General features: G+C 48.5%; 1 protein-coding gene across 4 annotated transcripts in view; it reads right to left on the bottom strand.

Moving 5' to 3' along the window:
- The window catches only part of ST6GAL1 (ST6 beta-galactoside alpha-2,6-sialyltransferase 1), a 120,595-nt gene that overhangs the window by 80,354 nt on the left and 15,034 nt on the right, over positions 1–25,207 (bottom strand). For 2 of the 4 annotated variants that reach the window (XM_058730795.1, XM_058730799.1), the window contains exon 2: positions 11,911–12,041. The exons of the other annotated variants lie outside the window; for them this stretch is intronic. The gene's annotated coding sequence lies outside the window, so the exon portion shown is untranslated. The remainder of the gene's footprint in view (positions 1–11,910; positions 12,042–25,207) is intronic. 4 annotated transcript variants of the gene reach the window in all.

Here is a 25,207-nt window from a genome sequence, read left to right as displayed (position 1 = left end):
CGACCACCACAGGCAGCCCAGAGACGACTGCAACAGGAGGCCTTATGAAGAGCGGGCCAACCGCCCTTCGTGAGCAGAGAGACTAGTGGGGAAGGGTTCAGCAGGATTTTGTCTCCTTTATGCTGTATCAGCACCAAAAACAGGGCCTGGCATCAGCGCACTCCGTATGAATGACTGAAGAAAGGCGTGGTGTGGACAAAGAACACGGGCTTTGGGCACAGGAGCACCGTCAGTAACCGAAAATTTAAGGAAGCCACTTGTTCTCTCTGAGCCTCGGTCTCCTCATCCGGTAAATGGGATAATGTGCCTGGAAAGATGCCTATAAGAATTAAAATAATGAATGTAAAAGCCCCTAAAATGATGCCTGGTAGGTAGCAGGCACTCAATAAACGGACTTCTCAGAATTAGACTGCAGTCTTCAAATACTCGGAGACCTGCAGTATCAGCTGTTTCCAATCCTTGTTGGGGGGCAGGGGAGATTAGAAGAGGTAATAAAAAGAATATAAAACAACAGAAGATGATGAATCAAAGGGAAGTACAGGGAGACCTCTAAGGTCACGCTGCCTGGGTGGCCTTGGTAAGTCAAATTTTCCGTGGGTCTCAGGACTCCCTATGGTTAGATGGGGATTGGGGTTGATCGGTGTTCTTCAAACCATGCTCCAGGAAACACAGAGTCCGTGGAGACCCTGAGGGGCTGTCTTGGGGTAAGGAGGTGGGAGACAGTGGGCCCTAACACAGCTTCAGGAAGCTCCCCACTGAAGGCTTCCTTCTGAAGAAACTTCCACACTCTGCCCTGAGTCCTTTAAAAGTCAGTGCTTTGGGGGTTCCTGGGTGGCTCAGTTGGTTAAGCGTCCAGCTCTTGGCATTGGCTCAGGTCATGATCTCACAATTCGTGGGATCGGGGCCCCTCTTCTGGCTCTGTGCTGGCAGTGTGGAGCCTGCTTGAGAGTCTCTCTCTCTCTGCCCCTGCCCACCCTCCCCCGACTCTCTCTCTCTAAGTGAACTTAAAAAAAAAAAAATTAAAAGTCAGTGCTTTGTCCAAAGTCACCAGGGTCCTCCCAAAGACCAGTTCTCTCCAGGAACCTAGTCCAGCACTAGAGGAAGGCGAGGAAGGCACCTGGAGTGCAAAATCTCAGGGGCATGTGAGTCTGGGGTTGGCATCTGAGCACGAGTGCCTCTTTAAATCTTGCACCTGAAGCATCTGGCTTGCCTGGCTACTACCAGACCTAAGTCCCCAGCCCTTCTTCAGCTCCCCTGTTCGGCATTGGGCATTTCCCACTCTGGAAATCTCTCACCACTACCTTCCACGGCACTGCCTTCCGTGGTAGCGTTTTGCTTTCTGGCTCCCTTCCTTCCTCCTGGGCAAGAAGAGTGGAATAGAGAACTGGAGGGGAGGAGAGCATGGCAGGCGAGGGGAGGGCACGCTGTGGGGAGGGGCCGGTGAAGCTGGTATTGAACACGCGGAGCGTGAGGGATTGGCCGAAGTGCATGAGGCAGGTCTGGACCCCAGGAGAAGCTGGAACAGGGAGATTTTCTCCCCTGCACTTGAGAGAATCTTCTCTCGCATCCACTTCTTCCTGCCTCACCCTACTGGCGCAGCTAAAGTCAGGTCCACATCACCTAATATCAGGGCCCTCGCAGTAGCCTCCCAAACCATGCCTGCCTCCCACCTCTCTCCACATACAAGACTGTGCTCCACATCCGGCTCTGGACAATTACGCCCCTCCTTAGAGACAAAATGGCGTCTTCCAAGTTTGCTCCACTAAGTCCAAATTCCTCACCCCACCTCACCAGCAAGCCTCCGAGCCACACCCCACCACATGCAAATGTGCCCCTAAGCTGTAGGTGACCTAAGGCACCACTACTCCCTGAATTCCTCCAAGCCCCCTGCTCTGACTGCTCCTGCATTCTTCCCCCAGCGCATCCTCACCGCGCACCCTGATCCCACCTATGGAATCTTTGCACTGTGAACAGCACACCCACTCTCCTCTCTTCCCAGATCCTGCATCCAGGCCTGTCAAAGTCTAGAGCCGTATGCAGATGTTGGAGAGTACGCTTCCCTCTCTCTGCTCGGCCAGTATTTTCAGTACGTCACTATTGCACAAGCAAGGCCCTTGCCTTGTCCTCAGCAAAGAGCTACAGGGTGAAAGCAAGCACCTTGCCCTGTAACCGCCATGAGACCCACACCTGCAGACAGGAGACACTGAACAGTGAAGCTTCAGTGGGAACATTGTGAGCCACAGAGAAACTGCCCTCTCCACAGTTTCTCTCTTTATTCCCCTTTGCACCTAGCCCAGCTGTGGCTCCAGCGGGCACTCCATAAATGTTAATTGAATTCATTAATTAGATCCTCCTGCTGGGAGAACGGAACTAACCCCAGAATGATTATGGAACATTTCCATAAAAAATAATTTTCTTGGGGTGCCTGCGTGGCTCAGTCGGTTGAATGTCTGACTTCAGCTCAGGTCATGATCTCACAGTTTGTGAGTTCAAGCCTCACGTCGGGCTCTGTGCTGACAGCTCAGAGCCTGGAGCCTGCTTCGGAATCTGTGTCTCCCTCTCTCTCTGCTCCTCCCCTGTTCACACTCTGTGTCTCTCTCAAAAATAAATAAAGATTAAAAAAACATTTAAAAAAATAATTTTCTTGGGGCGCCTGGGTGGCTCAGCCAGTTGGGCATCCTACTTCGGCTCAGGTCATAGTCTCATGGCACACGGGTTCGAGCCCTGCATCGGGCTCTGTGCTGACAGCTCAGAGCCTGGAGCCTGCTTCGGATTCTGGGTCTCCCTCACTCTCTCTCTGCCCCTGCCCCACTTGTGCTCTGTCTCTCGAAAATAAATACACATTAAAAATAATAATAATTTTCTTGCCTTTTCCATGTAAAGATGAATGACCCCTCCAATGATGAACATGTTCTAAAACTGGATGGTTGCACAACTCGGTACATTTACTAGAAGTCATCGAATTTACACTTAAAGGAAGTTAATTTCATGGAACATAAATTACACCTCAGTAAAAGTGTTTTTAAAATATCTGTGTGATGATCAAAACCACTGCATTCAGATAAGTAATAAGCTGAGTAATGAGCACACTTAAAAACAAACAACAAAAACATAACCAGGCCCTCCCTGTAAGGTGTGGCTCTGAGCTCAGCCTTGGCCCCCATGGGCCAGCAGCAGCTGTCAGTGGTTGGGTCCGGGGAACCTCCCAGGACAGTGTGGCTGGTTGGGGTGGGGAGAACACCAGGGCGGCCAGGCATCAGGTCAGCCTACAGTCAGGACAAGTGAACTGATCCTACAGAACATTCCACATGGGCCTCTTCGGTGGATCAAGGCTAAAGAATCAGACCCAGGTCAGAAGCAGTGCCCTGAGGAAGTGTCCTCTGGCCTCAGACCGTGGCTCACTTACACGGCACCACTGAACTTCCTCCAGAGCAATTCCACAATCCACGATGTCACGCTCAGTTGTGTTATTATCTAATTAATATCTGTCTCTCTCTGTAGACCCTACGCTACGTGAGGTCAAGGATGTGGCTCTTGTGCTCACAGGGCCTATTGCAGAAGCAAGCACATGGTAGAGGGTCATTAAAAAGTTGCTTGAGTGCTAAGTAAGCGAATGGACACTCTTCACTGATGGAATCAGGACAAGGTACACACACGCCCACACACACACACACACACACCCATTTTCTTTCAGCACAGCCCTGCCATTCAGCTGGATGGTTGGAAAGCGCCCCACAAAGAGGAGAGAGAACCAACGTGCTCTAGGGCAATTCACTACACCTGCCCCCACTGAGCTTCACAACGATCTAGATACTAGATATCGTCAATGCCCTATTGATAGCAGAAACTGGGGTTTTGCAATCAAAACCCAGATCTGTCAGGCCAGAAAGCCCCAGCTCTTTCCCAGTCATCTCTGAGGAGGGAGTGGGGGCAGGCAAGCTCAAGGTTATGACTGCACAGGCAGGTGGTTGAGAGTCTGAGGACCAGTGAGGACGGGTGCTTTCCCCAGGGTCAAGACCTCCCACATCCTCCCCCGCCAGCGTCTGCCCACAGTGTGTGTGAGCCAGTCCTGAGTGCACAGCAGGCTCGTAGAACAGAATCATGTCTCCACAAGACTGTGGCTCCGAGCCTGAGCCTCACTCACACCTGGACAGCAGCCTATGGCCAGTGCAGGCCTCCAAGAAACTCTCCTTTCTGCCTAGGAAAGCACTTCCCCCGCTATTCCATTTCCCACTGCAGCATCACAAAGTGCTGACGCCCCAGAAACACCCACAGCATGCCCCCCGCCTCCCAAATGCTCCCAGAGGTACGGCCTGAGGCCCACAGTTTCACACAGTAAGCTGTGCATCACACAAGGTGCCGCCCACCCTTAATCCCAGATAGCAGAGCGCGAAGACTAGAAGGACGGACTTGTGCACTGTACGTTCACGAACTATAACTGAAATAAACATTTGAAAACAAGAAGACTTGGGTGTCAGGCCATCTGGGTTCAAGTCCCAACTGAGTCACCACTTATTAGCTATGAGACCTCCCATGCCTTCGTTTCCTCATGTGTCAAATGCGGTATTAACAGCACCAAACTCTTAGGGTTGTTGGGATGAATGAGGTAATGCATAGAAAGCGCTTAGTACCTGGTACATAATAAATGCTATAGGATTGTTAGCTACCATTATTATTTTTCCCAGCATAGTAACGCTGCCTGTCCGTCTAGAAGTGAAAGAACAACATCAGGAAATGCTGAGCGCAGGGAAGGCCTGAGGCCATGCAAGATTCCCTTGGCATTTCAGAACTCCAAACACTGAGAAAATAGCCATCCTGGCCTAACTCCAGATGCTTCTTTATCTCAGCTGCCAGTAAGTACAGATGTTGGCATACTGGCACCAGGGAGGAACAGGGTGGAGAGAGAGAGCTTACCCCACAGCACAGAAAAAAAATCAACACTTACAGGCTGTTTGCTCATCTGCGGAAGGGGGCGGGGGGAACCTCCCTGGAAAAATATGCAGCTCTAGAAAATACCACTTTCCTGGAGCCACCCAGAATAATGAAGAAGGATCTCCGATAACTGGCTAACTAGGTCAAAGGACAAAGAAGTCAGGCTTCGGGGCAACTCCAGAAATGTGGGAGGGGGCTTATCAGCACTAGGTCCTCTTGCTTCTCACAATTAAAGTTTATTTATTTATTTTGAAGGGAGTGGCAGAGAGAGAGAAAGAGAGAGAGAGAGAGAGAGAGAGAGAGAGAGAGAGAATCCCAAGCAGGCACCATGCTGTCAGCACAAAGCCCAGTAAGGGCTCGATCTCATGAACCATGAGATCATGACCTAGGTGGAAATCAAGAGTCCCAAGCTTAACCGACTGAGCCACCCAGGCACCCCTCCTTCCTACATTTAAAAAGTATAGCCTGGGGTCTAAATTCACACAGCCAGACCTAAGGAGCAGAAAGGGTAAGAGACATACAACTAGCCATCAGAGAAATGCAAATTAAGACCATAATGAGACACCGTCCCCTATCTATCAGAAGAGCTAAAATAAAAATATGGCCCTACCAAACACCAGCAAGGAGGTGGAGAAAGTGGATATCTCCCACACTGCTGGTGGGAATGTTAAATGGTACAGTCACAGTTTGGCAGTTTCTTAAATAAATAAATAAATAAAATACACTTACCATACAACTCAGCAATTGCACTGCTGGGCACTTATCCCAGAAAAACAAAAATTTATGCCTACACGAAAACCTACACAAAATTGTTCACAGCAGCTTTATTTGTAATAGTCAAAAACTGGGAACAACCAAAATGTCCCTCCAAAGGTCAATAGTGAAACTGGTACATCCATACCATGGAATACCAGTCAGAAAAAAAAAAAAAAAAAAAAAAAGCAAATTACTGATACATTCAACTACCTGGATGGGCCTGAAATGTATTATGATGACTGAAAACAAGCCAGTCTCAGAAGTTTGCATACTGTCCATCTCTGTTTACAGAACATTCTCAGAATGACAAAATTACAGAGAGGAAGCACAGAGGGGAGGGGGCCAAGGCAGTGGGACAGTGAAAGGGTGGCATGAGGGAGATCTTTCTGGTGAGAGAACAGCCCATCTCTTGATCGAAAGAGCGGCTCTGCTAATCCACCCATGCGAGAAAATGACACACATTGTCCCAATCTCACATTCCTGGTTTTGATATCGTGCTATAATCATGTAAGATGAAGCCACTGGAATAAACTAAATGAAGGATGCACTGGAGCTCTCTGTACTATCTTTGCAACTCCTAGTGAATCTACAATTGTTTCAAAACAAAACATTAAAAAAAAAAAAATAGAAGCACGCAGGCCATAAGCCCCGGCAACTGGGAGTCTAGCCCACATCCTTCTCCAAAATCCCAGTCGTCCAATCAAATTACTTACAATTTTGCATGCAGCATGACATTCAATACAGCCATGCCTTTGCATGTACAAACTTCCACCCAGACTGCCCTCCCTCCCCCTAGCTAACTTTTAATTTCCTTTACAAACCAATTCACATACATTCACCTTCTAGAAGCTTCCCTGACTTCCTGTCCTAAGATTGCTCATCTTCCTTTGCACTTCCCTGTACGGACTCAACTGAATTGTAATTATTAGTTTACATGTCATAGTCTCTCACGACATGCAAGCTTGGGAATTGGAAAAGACATTTCCAAACATCTCCAATAAAGGATTTGTTTGTAGAGCGGACAAATGGCTCGATTCAATCGTAAGAAGACAAAGAAACAAATTCTATTTTTTTTTAAGTGAACAAAAGATTCTGCACAGACATTGCACCAAAGGAAACAGGCAGATGGCAAATAAGCACACGAAAAGATGATCAGCACCATTGATCTTTAAGGAAATGCGAATAAAATGACAAGATATCACCGCAAACCTAGCAGGATAGCTAAAATTAAAAAGGCTGCCCATACCAAGTGCTGGCAAGGAAATGGAGCACCTTGCCGAAGATAGTACAGCGAGGGTCCAGTGCCTCCTTCATTTAGTTTATTCCAGGTATTCTCAGGTAGTGCTGGGGGGGGCAATGTAAAATGGCACTGCCACTCTAGGAAACAATTTGGCAGCTTCTTAAAAGGTTCAACATACACCCGCCATGTGGCCCAGCCATCGCACTCTTAGGTACTGATGCAAGAAAAAGAATCCAGAGGTCCCCACGACATTTTTTCATAAATGCTTACAGGGGCTTTATTTTAATGGCCCCAAATTGGCAACAACCCAAATGTCTGTTAATGGATAAAAGGATAAACAGACAGTGGTCTTTCCGTACAGCAGGACACTACTCGGCAATAAAGGCATGAACCACTTCCGCACACAACGCGGACGAATGTCAAAATGATTAAGGAGGGCACTGACTGTGATGAGCACTGGGTGGCGTATGGAGGTCAGGAATCACTATATTCTACACCTGAAACTAACATTACACTGTATGTTTACTAACTGGAGTTGAGATAAAAACTTAAAACAAATTAAAACTTAAAAGCGATCATGCTGAGTGTAAGAACACATGCTGTATGATGCTATTTACTTAAAGTTCTAGAAAACGCAGGCGAATCTGCAGTGATAGAATGCAGATTAGGGGCTGCGTGGGGCTGGGAGGCAGGACAGAGAGAGGGGGAAGAGGGAAGGATAAGGTGAAGGAGGAAACTTTGAGTGCTAATGATTATGCTCATTAACTTGACTGTGCAGAGAATTTCATGAATGTAAACGTGTCAAAACTCATCAAGTTGTGCAGTTTATTTTTTTTTAATTTTTTTTTTATGTTTTATTTATTTTTGAGAGAGAGACAGAGCATGAACGGGGGAGGGTCAGAGAGAGAGGGAGACACAGAATCTGAAACAGGCTCCAGGCTCTGAGCTGTCAGCACAGACCCCGATGCAGGGCTCGAACTCACGGACTGCAAGATCATGACCTGAGCCGAAGTCGGTCGCCCAACCGACTGAGCCACCCAGGCGCCCCCAAGTTGTGCAGTTTAAATAAGTGCACGTTGTTGTTAGGATTCAATAGAGCTGCAGGGAGAAAATCACAGGTACCATTTAACAGGCATCTGCTTTGTGGGAAGAGCAGGACATAAATAATTATTAATCTTCACTTGTTTTACAGATGAGGAAACTGAGTCAGAAAGGCCAGGTAGTCGTGCAGCTATGGTCAAGAGAGGTTTACACCCAGTTCAAATGGCCTCAAAGCTGGGGCACTTTTCTCCGTATGGTGAGGTGTTCCGACAGTGGGGGAGCTTCCAGCAAGAAGCCAGAAATGATACACCTCGGCCTCAACAAGACCTCTAGGAAGGTTGACAACAGAGGAGGATGAAGAGCTGGCATCACAGAGATGCCAGGGGATCTTTGACATCATTGAGAGGACACCCTCTGCCTTCTGGGTGGCCACTGCCACAAATTCCTCCACTAGCCAAACCCCGCCCATCACAGGTTTGGGGCCAGACAAGCCAAGGCAGGAAATGGGCTGTACCTGCCTCTGGGAACATTCTTCTCCGTGCAGCCAGAGTGGTTTGGTGTGAAAGACCCTGGCCAGACATTCAGCACAGACTCCAGCTCCACCTGTGTCACCGACAAGGCTCTTCCCCTTTCTGGGCCTCCATTTCCTCAAATGGAAGATGTGAAGGCCCACCGACCAGCTTTCCAAGGACCTCTTTCAGCCCTGACTCGTGTTCTGAGCGCCCTGCTGAAGTGAGTTTTTCCTGCCTCTGGAACTGATCAGGTGCCACAAAGGAAAAAGATTCTTGATTATCTACAGAACTATACACGCCACGCCTCCCTCAACCCCAGCCCCACAAAGATGCCTGTCCCACTCAGCAGTGCCTTCCCAGATCTCCCCCTCTGGCCACTCTGCCTCCTCCCCTCAGCGCTACCCTTCTGCAGGAATCTTCCCAAGACTCTGGCCCACCATTTGCTGCTTTGCTCCGCAGTTAGCAGGGGGAGCACCGAAGACTCAATTTTGGGGGGGTCTGGGAGCCCTGGGACATGCAGACCCTTGAGACAATTTCTCCCTTTAGAATTCTTGGAAATGGTGTATGGCTGTGGGCTAACAGACGTCGGGTACCGTGTCGATGTAGGAGGGCTCCTCCCCTGGTCCCTTGCCATACCAGTGCGCTCAAGGCCCAGCCAGGATCTCCCGACCGAACGGGCCACAAGATGTGGCTAGGCACCCAATCGGCTTTAGGTAACTACCTATGACACTGAAGTAAATCCCTCTTGCCAGAGGAATAATCACTTACCCAAACATGGAGGAAAACCGAGCACATCCACCTCAGTATGTTCGCCTGGCAAAAGCGCATGGAGCCCAGAGGCTGAGAGGGCCTCTGCTTCCAAATGACTCAGAGACCTGGGGCCACCACATGAGTGAGAGGACGAGGCTAAAGAATTCTATGGATGCTCCCAGCTCTGATGCTATCTTGCTGTAGAATGAAGAGTCCTTGGTATCTGAAAGGAACAGTGTGGCCTTTTGTCAAGCCCCAAGCACGCAGCTGCAGCTGCTCACATAGCCTCAGAGATGGAATGATGAACCCCGAGGGAAGGGACCCTGCCTGTTGGAACCTCATCAGCATCATCCGGAAACGCCCTCTCCTGGAGGCGAGCACTTGCTGTGAAAAGCATCCGCTAGAGCTGTGGAGTCAAAGCAGGCTGAGCTTACATCTCTGTTGCCTGTGGGCTGTGAAATCTTGGGCAAGTCTCTTTATCTCCACGAGAGACTCCATTTCCACGTCTGCCTCGTGGGAATGGAAAAACCTATTATCCTGTTAGGCCACTGCAGAACTAAATGAGATTCCCCTGTTAGGCCACTGCAGAACTAAATGAGATTCCGCAGACAAGAGTACAAGCACAGTGCCTAGAGCCGTCACGGACCCTTTCCTGCCCTCCCTCGTACACACGGGTAAGCCCCCAGACTAGCATCTGCCCAGGTGGTTTCAGTGGAAAACCAAACCCTGATGAGGAAGGGGAGTTAACTCCAAGCACACCAGAGAAGCCCCACATGCACGAAGGCTATGGCAGCAGACGCACGGGAAGGGGGCTGAGAAAGGTGGAGGCAGGGACGGCCCCTGAGACCATCCACCACGTCCCCTTAGCCATGGCACACAAGGGCTCAGTGATCAGGAGGCCTCCAGAGCCGTGCCCCATCCCACCAGCCTGGTTCCCCGCCTCCCCAGGAGGAGCATGTACCTTCCCATCGGCCACCCACCGCCAGTCACCAGCTGAGCGACCTGGCTTCTTAAAATGAGGGCTTCGGACCAAATGGCCTCTCCAGTCCTTCCCACCTTTCTAATTCTCTGAACTACGATTCTACAAAGTGAACTGGTGCCTAATTGATGCCCCACCTTCTCCCTATCCCCTTCCCCAGAATACACAGGGCGCGCGGGCGGGGAGTCAGGGAGCCCAAAGGTTCCAGGAAAGTAGAGGGAGAAGGGCAGAGGCTGGGGCTCCATTATGCTAATTTAATTAGCTCTAATCTGCCCACAGCAGGGCCTTGAAGAAAGAGGCTTTTGTTTCAATTTTACATTTGGCAGGAAGTGCTCCTCCTCCTCCTCCTCCTTCCCCCTCATACCCTCCTGTAGAATTTAAGAGTCAAAAGCTCTAATTTCAGTCCTGGCTCTCACATGTAGCCGTGCTGGGCCTTCCTTTTCACACTTCTTTGACCGACTCCTTGATTTTTCCAGGAAGGAAATATGCCCCAGATGTCCATGAGTAAATGGAGAGTTTTTATCTGCCCTTACAAAAGGGTGTCAGTAATTCACAGATTTCCCAAGAAGCGAGAGCCAAGGCGTGGGGAAAGGCCAGCAGACTTCTCTCCACTGAGAAACCAAAGGTTTACCAATCACCTAAGCCCCCTCCCACGGGCAGGGAGCCTCACGACCGCCTCATGGGATGATTAGAACAGAAATCTCAACCGTTCATCCATTCTGCTAATGCTCATTGAGCAGTACTCTCCGCAGGAGAGGAAGGACAAGGAAGATGCACAGGACAGTGACTTGCTTCATGCCTCCCAGCCTGCGGGGGTAGAACGAGCAAGTAACCTGAATCTCCAAAACCAAAAAGCCCTGGTTTATAAAACTGGCTAACTTCGGCAGTGTAAACTTCCCCACCGTGGCCAATCTCTAGCTGTCAACAGTTTTTAACAAGCAGTTTGCAAAACTCCTGAATATTTAAAAATCGGCTCTCCGAGAGTGCCCAAACTAGCAGCAAATTCTCCGGGCTCCTAATTAAGGGTTCTTTCGGCCTCACCTCTCTACTTCCGTGCAGGGGGCGGCAACATGCCGTGGGGACTGAAGGACTGAAGGAGTAACCTTAATGAAAATTATCTGAAGGACTGTCAGCAGGGGTAGGATTTCAGGCCTGTTTTATTCTCTTCCATGTCAGTATTTCTCCAGATGTCCTATGAGCACATATTACCTTTACAATCAGAACATATCTAGGTAATTAGTCATTTTTTAGTGAGCTTAGTGGAATGCTTTGTAATAACCTCCTCACATCATTTTGGTCATTCTGTCTCCCTTGGGTGTGAGACAGAGAGAAAGTATCCTAAGAGCTCAAGCTCCCTCGCAGAACAGAGCAGGTGCCCCCTAAGTTAAGTCATTCACGTGAATCCCATGCAGTCTTACCTGGAGGATAAATTCATCCCCTCTGGAGTTCAAATTTCACCAGCAACTGAGAAAAACACAACTCCCCGTTAAGATTCCAAAAGCCCTGCTTGGAAAAATCAAAGCCTCTATAGCCACCAAGTGACCTTGCCCCGCAACGGGCTAAGGTAGAACCAGGTGGTTTATACTAGAAACAACTGCTCCTTCTCCCTTGAGCTTTAGAGGGAGAGGTTTCCAGCACCTCCAAAGAGGAGACCTCGTTCTGCCCTCTCTGTCCCCAAGCTGGGATTCAAGGGGTCTTACCTCACTGCTGCAACAGAGGCTGGGCACCAGGGCGTGGGCACACTCAAGGAGGCCAATTCATTTCAGCTGGGGCTCACTGCTTCTCTGTGGGCTGCTGGCCGCAGAGCTCTGCACAATTGGCTCTCCCTCACCTACAGAGGAAACACACACACACACACGCACACACGCACACACAGAAAAGTTGCCGACAAAGCACCAGAAGCGCATATGTTAACACATGCAGGAGGGCTAGCCCCCTTCCTCCTCCCACTCCTGGCCCTGGTCACTCGTGACACCTCAGAGCCCCTTCCAGAACTACAGCCCCACCTGAAACAGCCAGGCACCTTTCCAGGACCCAAACTGCCCATCTATTCACCCAGACCTACCCCTTCGGGGGCTGTGCAATTTCACTGAGCTCTAGATGAAGCAAAGCAAATTCTACCACAGTCACTTAATCCTGTGCTACTTGCTATTATTAGTAAGAAAAGCAAGAAAAAGAAAAGTACAGTTCTGGCCCCAAGTCTCATGTTTAGATAAGGCTTATGGATACCTGATTTCAATCAACGAACACATCCAACTTGCTCACAGTTTCCCTTTGACCCACAGTATGTTGTTTGGAATGTTACGAATGTGAATTCAATTCCCGATTTATTTTGAGAGCATTTTTAACGGAAACTAAATTTTCAGTCCATATATTATTGTAGCTGTCTGGGTGAACAGCATGTTTTTAAAGCAATTGTTTTTTTTCCCAGGATCAAAGAAAGTTATGTTTAATCTAGAAACTTCAGAAAATATAATTAAGTCAACAGAAGGAAAAAAATTACCTATTCCTCTCCACCCAAGATAACTACAGATAACACACTCTTCCTGGTTTTATTTGGTTATCCAGATCTTTCACAAAGCTGCAATAAAGCTAGGCATGACTTGGTTCTGTGTCATTAGCGTTCTCCTGCAGCCCCATTGTAACAGTGATATAACTTGCACCTATGTGGCTATAAATGTTACCCCACCCCCAAAGGCTGGCCATCTCCAATGTTTTTATGGTAATTACAAAGAGTGCTTAAAAGTAAATCTTTGGGGAAATCCAAGGTTATTTCCTTAAGGCCCGGTCAAAGAGTTTCCAAATGTCTCATCTTGGAATGCTGCCTCCAGGACTTCTGTGCCATATAAGCCGCTCTCAGCCATGGAGAAGGGTGCCCATTCCTCTGCTGCTCCTTCCCCAGGGCCGCCTGGCCCCTCCCTCACCCACATCCTGGCTCACCACGGGTAACACTGGCAGTGGAAATGAGAGTGGAGTGCCAGCCGTGTGGATTCTCACTTTTCATGTTCACATTCAGCTTAGCCCAAATAGAAGATAAGACCTACTGATTAAATGCACTCCCCTAATCAAGCCTGGGGAGGGGGTACCTGAGTGAGAACGGTAAGGAGCAAAAGGTGGGAAACCCCCTGAGGGACAGAGACAAGTGGTAACACACAAGCATGGTGTCCAGGGGGAAGAGACCCTGAGATGCCATGAGAAACAACAGTCATCCCCATGAGACTTCAGACACTGATAGGAAGTTTCATCATCAGATGAAAGTGAAGATGAAATGAGCCATTGAGGGGGTGGAAATGTCAAGGTCCCACAAAGGTTCAGGGCAGAGCAGAGCAAAGGACAAAGGCATCAGCTGACATGGAAAAAGAAAAAGTCACTTGCAGCAGTTGGGCACTTTGCTGCTGTCTGTAATTAATGCTGACAAAACAGCAGGAGCCAAAGTCTGCGTGGGGAGACTGGGTCAGGCTGGGACGAGATCTCTACCTGCAAACCGCAGCTGAGCTGGTGGCCACCTGGGAGCCTGCTGGTAATGAGCCTTCCCCAGGGAACAAAAGCAAGGTGCTCCCAGGGCTGGTGGACTCTGGGGCTGCTGACTCACCTGCCCTCTTCCCAGGAGGGAGGCCCCCCTCCCCATCTCTAGCTAGACTCCCTTACCCCGCCTTTTGCTCCAGGCCAAACCTTCACCGAGACAGGGATACTTCACCCCATCATCTGTCCAAACAGACTTCCTGGATTTCTGTGGCCCTGTGACCTAGGCAAAGACCCTGAGAAGCCTAGTCTCGTGCCCCTTCCCAGCTGATCAGCACCCCCTGCCTCTCCACCCCATGCACCTGCACCCCAGTCACGGCAATCTGCCGACTGATGAGGGAATGTGGGGCTCCACTAATGCTACTTAAATCTTTTGTCAGATGGCTTGCAGACCTCCAGTACTATTCAAATGCTCAAGTCATTCTGCCAGGTCTTCCTGCTACCCAACCCACACTCACACCTGGGCAGTCTCCGGATGGACACAGGGTAGAACTTTGACTCAAAAGCAACTCACCCATAAGGGTGCTGGACCAATCAGTACTTTCAAAGTTGCAACAGTGACCAAAGACTACAGTCAGCTCACGGTGGATCGTAGGGCTAGAAGAAGTGAATGCCATGCACAAGACCAAGTGATGGGGCTGTGGGGCCCTGCAGAAGGAGAGGAAGCTGGCCCACAAAGAGAGCAGGGCAGAGGCCCAGAGAGAGGCAGACAGGAAACTGTGCAGGTCCAGAGAGAGCAGACGCTTGGTGACGTTCAAGAGACTGCAAAGCTCATCTATACTTCCTACTTTTTCTTCCTATAAGCATCCCCCGAATCCCCTCCATAAACCCCTGAAGAGCTAGGTTTAGATAGGCTCTGGGGTCCCAGCTGACTCCGGCTCACTGAAGTCTTTCAGGGCCATGACTGAGAGCAGAGGGGCTCTCCCAGCATCACCCAGTGCATGGCTTTGTAGTCGGGCTTTGGCCATCCATTGTGGCTACTCAAAGCCTTTTTTTTCCCCAACTTCCTTCCCAAGTTTACGACTAGGTTTCTGATAGATGAGGCAACTAGATGGGCCAGTCTTAGACTGCAAGTACAACTTGTTCTTAGCAGAAACATGAGAAATAAACAATTACAACAGTAATAACAAGAGCTTTTTCTATTTGAAGGCTTTTCTATTAAGTGGCTCATACTAACTCCTATCACCCTACCAGTGTGATCCATTCAGCTGGCCACAGAGTCCCCATGTCCCTCGAGCCACCTGTATACGCCTGTGCTTCCTCACAGTGTTAATACATTGAATTCATGCCCCACTGTAATCTGTGTGTCTTCCGCTCCCTGCTCCCTGCTCAAATCCCACATGAATCACTGGCTTATTATCTGGATTTGGTTTCACTGCTTTTGTCCCTCGGCCTAACCAGCCAAAGTTTGCCTCCAAAACTTCCTCGTGCTAGAGGCCTCTTCTCTGCTCTATCGCTCCCTGCCCTCACTCCCGCCTGCGCTGTTCCCCGACCTTACAGCCCCTGGCAGCTCCTCAGCAAAGGCCCTCGGTCAGCCCGGAAGCCTCAGAAGATGATTCTAAGGAAGAAAGCAGAGAAATGAGACGCTGCCTTGGCCTCACTGACTCCCTTATGCCGCATGCAGGTGTTTCCTTTCAGACGTACGTGTGGCCGCTGACCACAGACCATAAACCAGGATTTAGAGAGCCCACCGAGAACCAAAGAAGTTCATAAAATGAGCCAAGAACATACATCTTAAGAATTTCATGGCCCAGCATCCTCCAGGCAAGGATCGTTACTAATGGGCTTGGTTCTGAGTCAGAGAATGGGTCAGCCTGTCCCAGGGGTAGGCCGGGCCCAAGTCCCTGGCTTAAATGCATGATCATCATAAGGCACACAGGAGCCCTGGAGTAAAAGATAACCCTGTGAACCCTCCATCCATTATTCCACATTATCTGGAAAGCGAGCGACCGAGCGACCGTTCCAATTGTTTGGATATGGAAGCTAAATTAGCTAAGAGCTTTGATTGATCCACACACATAAAACTTTCCAGGATCTGGGTCTCGACCCATTTGCTGAGCTCTGCGGTCAGATCAGAAGACACAGCACCCAAAACGCAAGAAGACTTTCTGCTAAAATCAGAAGACTTCCTGGTGTATTTCTGCCTTCTCCTTCCCTCCCGAGCTCTTGTTTCTTCTGGATGGTTCATCTGTGGGGCCCGGACCCGACATTATAGGGCTCCTGTACTAGACCAAGGGTTAACCACAATAGTCCTCTATTTTTTTTTTTTTTTACTTAAATGTTTTTAGCAACTGCTACGTGCCAAGCACTTAATATACTAATTTATTCATTTATTCCTCACACAACCCTGAGGCAAGGAGTGTTTTCTCCATTTTATTTTATTTTTTTTTAATGTTCTTATTTATTTTGGAGAGAGAGAAGGAGAGAGAGACAGAGGGTAAGTGGGGGAGGGGCAGAGAGAGAGGGAGACAGAGAAACCGAAGCAGGCTCCAGGCTCCGAGCTGTCAGCACAGAGCCCGGCGCGGGGGCTTGAACCCGTGAGCCACGAAATCATGACCTGAACTGAAGTCGGATGCTCAACTGACGGAGTGCCCCAGATGCCCGTTTTCTCCATTTTCAGAGGAGGAAAAGGGCTGAAGGAACTAGGCCCGGCCCAAAGCTGGTAAGTGACCAAGACAGAATTCCACACGCCGGCCTGCCTCCCCAAGCTCTCTCATCAAAAGCTGAAATTAAACATGAGTTGAGCACTGAATACACGGGTTCTGACAAGGAAAGAAAATGCGTAAAGAATTCCTTTTCAAAGAATCAGAAAAAGGAAGGTCCTCTGCCACTGCCATGTGCAAAACACCCATTCATTCTTGTTGTTAACACGCCGACAGCAAACAATCCCTCAGTTCTGACTGTGCCTATTTGAGCTGCCGGTGTGGATATACATGGAGACGCTTGAGCCTATTTTAGTGTCAGAGCGATACCCATACGTGATTTCAGGCCCTCCCCCAGCCCCCCAGCCCCGTAATCTTTGCCACCCAAACGCTATGACTTTCAGCTCTTTTACCTAATTCTAGAGTGAGCTCAGTATATATCTAAATAGCATGCTTATATGGCATTTTCTGTCAATGCTAGATATTATTCATTACTTCCGACTACAAAAAAATGAGAATTTAGCTTGCTTTTACCACCATCCCATGTACCTCGTCCACCTCTTCTAATACAGTTATACCATTTTTTATTAAGTCGACACTAGGAGATATATTATCATGGCCAGATAAATGACTGTTCACAGCCAGGCTCTGTGGTGTGTTATGATTCATTTCTTTCGTGTACACTCCTCAGCTGTCATTTCTGGAGGCCATTATTGTCTGTTTATTTGTTTAATCTTCTGTGTACCTATCACTAATTCAGTCTTCAACTTTCCAACTTCTTTGTTTTTTTTTTTTCTTGATGCTCTCCCTTCTGGAATCTTCTGTCCTCCTACTCCAACTTGAACTGGTTGCTCTCTGAGCTTAAAGGAAGACTCCATTTCTCCTGTCTTAAATACCTCCTAATCTTGAAGGAACACATCTAGAGTAGCTTCCTCAGAAAGGATGTATGGGAGGTAAAAGAATTGAGTTTTCTCACATCTGAAATGCCATTATTCCTCCCTCACGTTTGATTAATAATTTGCCTGACTATAAATGCTCAGTAGGATATAAATCCCTCTCAGAACCTTAAAGGTACAGCTCCATTCATTGCCTTCCAGCTTCTAGTGTTGCCGTAGAATCTATTTCTTATATGTATTCTTATTCTTATTTTTATTCTATTTCTTATTCTTATTTGTAAGATTTCTATTCTTATATGTAATTACTTTGGGATTTTTTTTTTGCTTGTGTCTTCAAGCTTTGCTGCTGGTTTCTGTGGGGTTTTTTTTTCCACAATGACGTGCTTTGATGCATGTCTTTTTTCATTCACAGCACTAGGCTCTCAAGCGAGTTTTTTCATCTAGAAGCCTATGTTCCTCAGGTCTCAGAGTTTTCCTTGTATTATTTCTTCCATAACTCTTTCTCTCTGTTGTCTCTATTCTTCTTTTGTATGTCCTCCTATTCAGATGTTGAACTTCTCCGAATGATCCTTTCTTACTTTTCATTCCATAGCCCTTTTTAATTTTTTTTTTGTTTTTTTTGTTTTTGGTTTCTAGCCTTTCTCCAAGATCTCTTCAACTTTGTATTCCAAATAGTCTACTGACTCATTGATTTCTGTCATACTTTTAATTTCCAAGAGTTCTTTGTTAGTCTCTGAATATTCCTTTTGTTGCACACCTGTCTTTATGTTATCACTGTGCTATCTTCATGGACACCAGTACTTAACGGTTTTGGTAAAATCTGCTTCTCTTCCTGCTCTGTCTCTATGTCTTGCGAGTTTCTTTTTATGTGGTCGTTGTTCGTCTCTTTTGGTTTCTGTGATTTAGGTTTTGAGCTTTTCTCAATGTCTGGTGATCCTCAGTGGTCTTTTTAAATTTACAAGTGAGACACTAAAGGGACCGGAAGCTCCACTTACATAGACAGAACTCTTCCACCGGAGGGCTGAGAGTAAGAACGCTAAATATCAATATCTATAGGTCTTTTCTCTTGGGCTGTTAAGTTTATGCAGAGAGGTCTTGTGACCAAGGAAAAGGAGGTCTACTCCTAGCTTGCCAGCACTGTGAGAACCAGCAACAACAAAAATGTTGGGGAGGGGTGGTCTCACTCTTCAGTAGGTAGACTTTTATTCATTCCCTCTGTTTCAGGAAGGCATCTCACGCATGCCCGACTCGGCTTGGCCTGCTGTGCCTGACCTTAATTAGGTCTTAAAACTGAGCTTGTTCTTGGAAAGATCCTTAAAAGAAATCTTAGTTACCAGGGAAAGAAAGAAAAAAACAACAACAAACTTGTTTTCCACAGAGTTTCCAAGGCCAGACATTTAGGAAAGCATTAACTATGGTTCACAATCACTTATCAGGAATCTTTGGAGGCCAGATAAGTGTTGGAATTCGGAATGCTTCATATTTTGGAAAAGTGCTGCGTTCCCTAAACTATATACTGCGTAACACCCACAGCAAGGGCAGGGCAGCTCCTCATAATAATGCAGATTCATGTTTCTGCAGCAAAACAAATGAATGCTTATTCTAAGTAGGTTAAATAAAGATTTATGAATAGCCTCACATTAGTCCAGACAGGTTTCGCCACCAAATGGGTTAAACTTGGTTTTCCCAGACGTTTGGATTTGGAAATTGCAGATAAGAGACTGTACGTGCATTTCCTATGCGCCTCCCACACCTCCAGTCACACATGGGGCATTTTCACAGGGATTTTGTCAGGCTGTGGGGCTGCCCTCTTGCAATGAGATATGAAAAAAATGAGGCAAGGTGGAATGTGGGGTGGGGGGAGGCCAGGTTCAACAGGGAGAGCATCTAAGGGCACAGTCACTTAGAAAGCGTGAGTCCCAGTTCTGTGCTAGCAAGCTCTGTTACTTTGAAAATGTTACTTAAACGCTCTGAGCCTCAATTTCCTCATCTATAAATTGTGGGTTATTCCAACTAATTGTGAAGTGGTGTTGTGAAGATGAAGTTAAATTCACCTAACACCTACGTATTGTGCCCATTATTCCTGAGGCATTGCTCTGGGTCCTAGAAAAATAATTATGGACAAAAGAGACAAAGTCCCTGCCCTCGTAGAAACAATTTCCTAGTGAGAAGAGACACAGTAAATAAATCAGATGGCCATATGTGCCACTAAAGAACAGCAAGGCAGGATAAAGGGGAGGGAACCAGGGGGGAGGAGAGAGGAGGCTGGTATCAGATTAATTTATATACGGTGGTCAGAGTGGCCTTTCAAATAAGGTGACATCTAATTAGAAACCTGAAGGAAAAGAAGGGGAACTCAATGACAGTGTATGAAGGAAGGGTGTTCCAACTGAGCAGAAGAGCAGTGCAAAGGCTCTGAGGAAAAAAGGGGCTTTCTGTTTAAGGGACATGAAATAAGACAGAATGGAGGGGCAGAAAATTATAGGAGCTGAAGTCTGTGAGGACCTGAGGACCAGATCATGCAGAACCCTGTTGACCCTTCTAAGAACTCTGGCTCTGAGTGAAACGAGAAGCCCTTGTTGGTTTCTGAGCAGAAAATGACTTGATGCCTTTTAACATCATCACTCTAGTTGACGTTTGGAGGAGACCACAGGAGCAAAAATGTAAGAAGGAAGCCCAGTTGGGAAGCTCTTTTAATAATTAGAGATTGATGGGGCGCCTGGGTGGCTCAGTCGGTGGAGCGTCCGACTTCGGCTCAGGTCATGATCTCACAGTTTGTGGGTTCAAGCCCCACGTCGGGCTCTGTGCTGACTGCTTGCTCAGAGCCTGGAGCCTGCTTCAGATTCTGTGTCTCCTTCTCTCTCTGCCCCTCCCCCGCTCACGCTTTGTCTCACGTTTCTCAAAAATAAATAAAATGTAAAAAAAAAAAAATTTTTTTTTTTTAAATTAGAGATTGATCGGTCTTGGACCAGGGTGAATTTAGTAGATCAAGCAAGGAGTTGGTTTCTTGATTTACTTTGCAAGGGCAGCTGATGTGGTTTGCTGATAGCCTGGATCCAGCATGAGAAAATCAGAATCAAGAGTGACTCCACAGTTTGAAACCCTAGCAACTGGAAGATGAAGCTGTCACCCCCTGAAGTGGGGATGGCTGCTTTGGAGGGAAAAGTTCAGTTTTGAACTTGTCATCATTGAGATGTCTATTAGACATCCCAGGAAATGTGGTGAATAGGTGACTGAAGACAGGAGTACAGTGTTTGGGGGTCAAGGTCTGAGATGGAGCTACAAAGAGGGTCGTTGACATATGGATGGTAGGAGAGCACCAGGGAGTAAGGAGACAGAGAAGAAGTCAAGTCCAAGGGCTGCTCCCTGACACGCTCCAAAGCGAACAAGTGAAGATGAGCCAACAAAAGAGACTGAGCAGAAGCCAGTGACAGAAGAGGGGAACCAAAGGGTGTGGTGTTCCAGAAGCCCAGAGAAAGTACTTTTTTAAGGGAAATGGAATAACCAACCATACCAAATGCTGCTGATAAATCAAGGTAAGGGCTGAGACTTGACCACTGGGATGGACAATGTGGAGGTCACTGGTGAACCTGACAGGTGTGGTTTTTGTGGAGTGATGGAGGCAAAACATGGATTTGACTGGGCTTAAATCACGAGAGCAGAGGAACTACAGGGAGCAAGCGCAGATGATTCCTTCAAGGAACAAAAAAGGAGACAGCAGCGGGAGGAGTAGATGAGGTTAAGGGAAGAAGCACGTGCGCAATATGCACGTGAGTGGGTTTCAGTGGGAGGAACAACAGCCAGGGATAGACAGATGGGGCGGGCAGATGGGAATGGTCCAGCAGAAAGAGAGAAACATTGGGAAAAGAAGGGAATATTGCTGGAGTCATGTCCTTAATTAAGTAAAGGGAACAGGATGCAGCACACAAGTGGAGGGGTTGGTCTTATGTAGGAGCAGAAATAAGTCATTCTCCAAGGTAACGGGCAGAAAGAGGAATTTGGTGGTGGGAAGGTGTGAAAGTTCTCTGATTGCCATTAGTTTCTCAGGTAAGTGGAAACCGAGGTTCTGACTAAGAGTAAGGATGGGAGAAGAGGTGTTAAAGGTTTGAAGACAGAGAAAAAGCTGTGAACAGTCACCTAGAGAATCGCAGGGGTTCTCAGCCAAGGCTGCCCATTGGAATCAACAACAGAGCTTTTAAAAAATTTTTTAATGTTTATTTATTTCTGAGACAGAGCACGAGTGGGGAAGGGGCAGAGAAAGAGAGGGAGACACAGAATCCAAAACAGATTCCACGCTCTGAGCTGTCAGCACAGAGCCCGACACAGGGCTCGAACTCACACACTGTGAGATCATGACCTGAGCCAAAGTTGGTCGCTGAACCGACTGAGCCACCCAGGGACCCCAACCACAGAGCTTTTAAAAAGGGTACTGATGCCCAGGTCATCTCCATAAAGACTTGGATTTCATTCTTTCTGGGTGGAATTACCCAGGAAAATAAAAGCAATACCTTTTATGATCTCCCCCAGGTAATGCTAACGGAAGCCAGAGTTGAGAATCACTGGACGAAGGGAACGGAGAAAGATGACCTGACAACGCCCAAGTCCACTGAAGGATCATGGTCACGAATGAGAGAGGGACCAGTCAGGACAGTGATCTGCTTCTCCAGTGTCACATTCAGCTGGGGGGGAGGTGGGGGGCGCAGGCATGCTGGGGAGAATGAGCTGGAGTTAACGAGGGTTCCATGTGATACCTGTTAAGTATTGCATACCTGTAAAAGTACACGTGGGAAGAGTCCAGTGAATGAAAGCTGCTGTGTTTATTTTTATCACCAGCTAGGTGGCATATACTATCCTTGTGGCAAATATAATTTTCCTTTTATGTCATCCTATGATTCACCCAATTTGTATGTGTCACAGCGTTTTCAAGTCATTTGCAAAAAAACTAAAATCACAAACGTGTATCCTTAAATATTAAGGGGGTGTCCTGTGGTTCTTTTTTTGTCACATTTAGCACTACACATGGGATCACTGGAATTCACAGGTCACCTCTCCCACCCAACCTCCCTGGGTTCCGATTTGATAACAACAGTTCTCTGCCAAAGTTTTGTGAAGCCCCCTCCAGTCCACACCCCCTCGGAGCCTGCATGTTAGGGGTTCCATATTTGCAATTCCCGTCTGGTGATCCGTCCTTCTCCCTCTGGGAAGGTCCCCCCTTGATCCTGGCCCTGAGTCTGGAGAGATCTCTGTAGCGATAAGTGCCATCTCAACACTCCCTCCCTGAGCCAAGCCTGGCTAGGTCCCCGTCCGTGTCCACCAACTGCTGGAAAAAGACTGCAGACTTCATCCTGAGCCTCAACTGTGTTGCACTTGAATGCCAGTGGAAGGCAGAAGCCCTGTGAGCTCCCCTGCTCATCCCCCAGTGTCCCTTACTATCAGCTCCTGACCTCCCTTATCAATGGATACCATGCCAATTCTTGGTTGTGAACTTCCTTCTACTCCACCCTAAGTGCCCAGGCAAACCGCTCCCCGGGGGTCTCACCTCTTCTTCTCTGACCCCGCCCCTCCCTGTCTCTTGCTCCCGTTCATCTGTGCCCTGAATCCACATGCCCGCCTCTTCTCCTAGACAGAAGCTCCTCCAGGGAGAGGCTGGAACACACGTAGCCTCATATCCACAGTGCCTAGCAGAGTGTCAGGCCCGTCGGGTGGCCAATAACTGAAAATAACTATCACATTAAATAGCTACCAATTTTTTATCACTAATCGTGTGCCAGCGTTAGGTTAAGCACTACACAGGACTCGCACCCATGCTACAAGGTAGCACTGATTAATACCCACTGCAGATAAGGGGCGCCTGGATGGCTCAGCCGGTTGAGCGCCTGGCTTTGGCTCAGGTCATGATCTTATGGTTTGTGAGTTCAAGCCCCGCATAAGGCTCTGTGCTGACAGCTCAGAGCCTGGAACCCGTTTTGAATTGTGTCTCTCTGCTCCTCCCCCGCTCGTGCGTGCTCTCTCTCTCTCTCTCTGTCTCTCTCTGTCTCTCTCTCTCTCTCAAAAATAAATAAACATTAAAAAAAAAATTTTTTTAAATACCCACTGCAGATGAGAAACTGAGGGTCAGAGGGGCACCTGGGTGGCTCAGTCGGTTAAACTCAGGTCATGATCTCGCGGTCTGTGAGTTCGAGCCCCACATCAGATTCCGTGCTGACAGCTCGGAGCCTGGAGCCTGCTTCGGATTCTGTGTCTCCCTCTCTCTCTGCCCCTCTCCTGCTTGCACTGTCTCTCTCTCTCACTCTCTCTCTCAAAACAAAAAAAAATTTTTTTAATTTAAAAACAAAACAAAACAAAACTGAGGGTCAGAGAAGTTGAGTTCTCAAGTTTGTGCAAAGAAGATGTGGCACATCTGGAATTAAACCCGCGTCCATCTGCCTGCAAAACATGCGGGTTTTTTTTTTTTTCTCCCCACAGTATGATAAGGGCTTTCTGAGAAAGGTGACACTGCAGATAGTAATGGGGAAGCCAGTGAGTTGCCTTCCAGCACGCCCCCATCCCCCCACCCCGGGGCGTTACCTGGACTGTCTGGGAGACAAGGGTAGGACTCTCCCAAGTGCAGAAGCATGTCCCTGGGAGGTGCCTTTCATCTGTCTCCTGCCTACCTGATCTTTCCTCTCCTCTTGATTTATAAGCCAGAATAAAATGTTCATTGTCTAGAGCAAAAAAGGAACCGCCACAAGCCCTCTGGCAGGAAGCATCTTCTGGGGATTTATTCCCAACGCTGTCATTAACCACCCCCAGCTCAGGCCCAGGGCCAGCATCCTCCCGTTGACAAAGGCTGTGCGGACAGTCTGTTTGGATAAATGGAGGTCCAGCCCAGCTGCTTTTGTCAGAGCTCCCTCACTGCCTGCTCTCCCTCTCACCTGGGACAAACTCCCGGGACCCTGGTTCTCCGTGGGATAAGAGAAGAGCGAGGTCCTAAACCTGACTCCCCCTCCCCACCGCCAGGGCTCGGCTCCCACAGGTCAGCCCAGAGAACCTTCCCTGTTTCATCTTGCGGCTTGTGTCTCACGTCTAAGGCCAGAAGTGAGGGGGAAAGGACCGTCCAGTGGAGCAGAAGGGTCCACCAGAGCCCGGAGTGCTCCCCACCCCGGGCTCCTGAATCTCCCACTGTGCTCCACACTGTGACCTGACCTAGGGGGCACCTGCTCACGCTCACTGGTGGCTGAGCGCATCTGTATCCTGGTCTCGGAGGGCAGACGGTGAGCGTGGGGAGGGGCTGGGTGCTGGGCTGGGCCCGGGGCTGTGCCACGAAGCCAGTCAGCCTGCTGCCATCCAGGGGTCCACTGTCTAACCCAGCTAACTCCACAGAACACAGGACAGCATACGAGATGAAAGGTCTTCTCTTTCCTGTGGGTGCCAGCAGTCTGAGGGGCCCGTCCTGAGCTAATGCTGGGCTCAAAGGCCTGTCTCGGCTCAGCAGAGAGACCAGTAGGAAAAGGAAGGAACTGGTTTCTTTAGCAGTAAGGAGCAGCTTAGCTCCCTCTAAAACCACCCATCACCCCCACACACAACACACAAGACGGGGCTTTCGGATGCCTGGTGAGTGGCAAGCCAGGCCCCACCCCAGACCCCGGAACAACCGCAACACCTCCTGGGGCAGATGTAAGTCACCTCAGGCCACCTTAGGTCGGTGCTCAGGCACTTCCTCGTGGGTAGTGTGAGAGACCAATTTCCCCAAGGCCTTGTCCTCATCAGCACTCCCGAAAAATAAAGACTGCTCCCCCCAGAGGCCCCTGATGTCTCTGTCCCTCCGGTCCATTTTCCAGACCACAAGCCTCTACCAGACAGACATGGCAGGGGCCTGCTCGCCTGGCCACTCCAACATTCCTTCTGGTAGCCTGGCGCGTCTGGAACACCCTGCTGGGCCCTGTGTAACTCACCAA

Source organism: Neofelis nebulosa, chromosome 5 (assembly GCF_028018385.1).
Source record: "Neofelis nebulosa isolate mNeoNeb1 chromosome 5, mNeoNeb1.pri, whole genome shotgun sequence".
Lineage (NCBI taxonomy): Eukaryota > Metazoa > Chordata > Mammalia > Carnivora > Felidae > Neofelis > Neofelis nebulosa.
The sequence above is the reverse complement of the archived record's forward strand: the minus strand, read 5'-3'. Positions and strand labels throughout refer to the sequence as shown.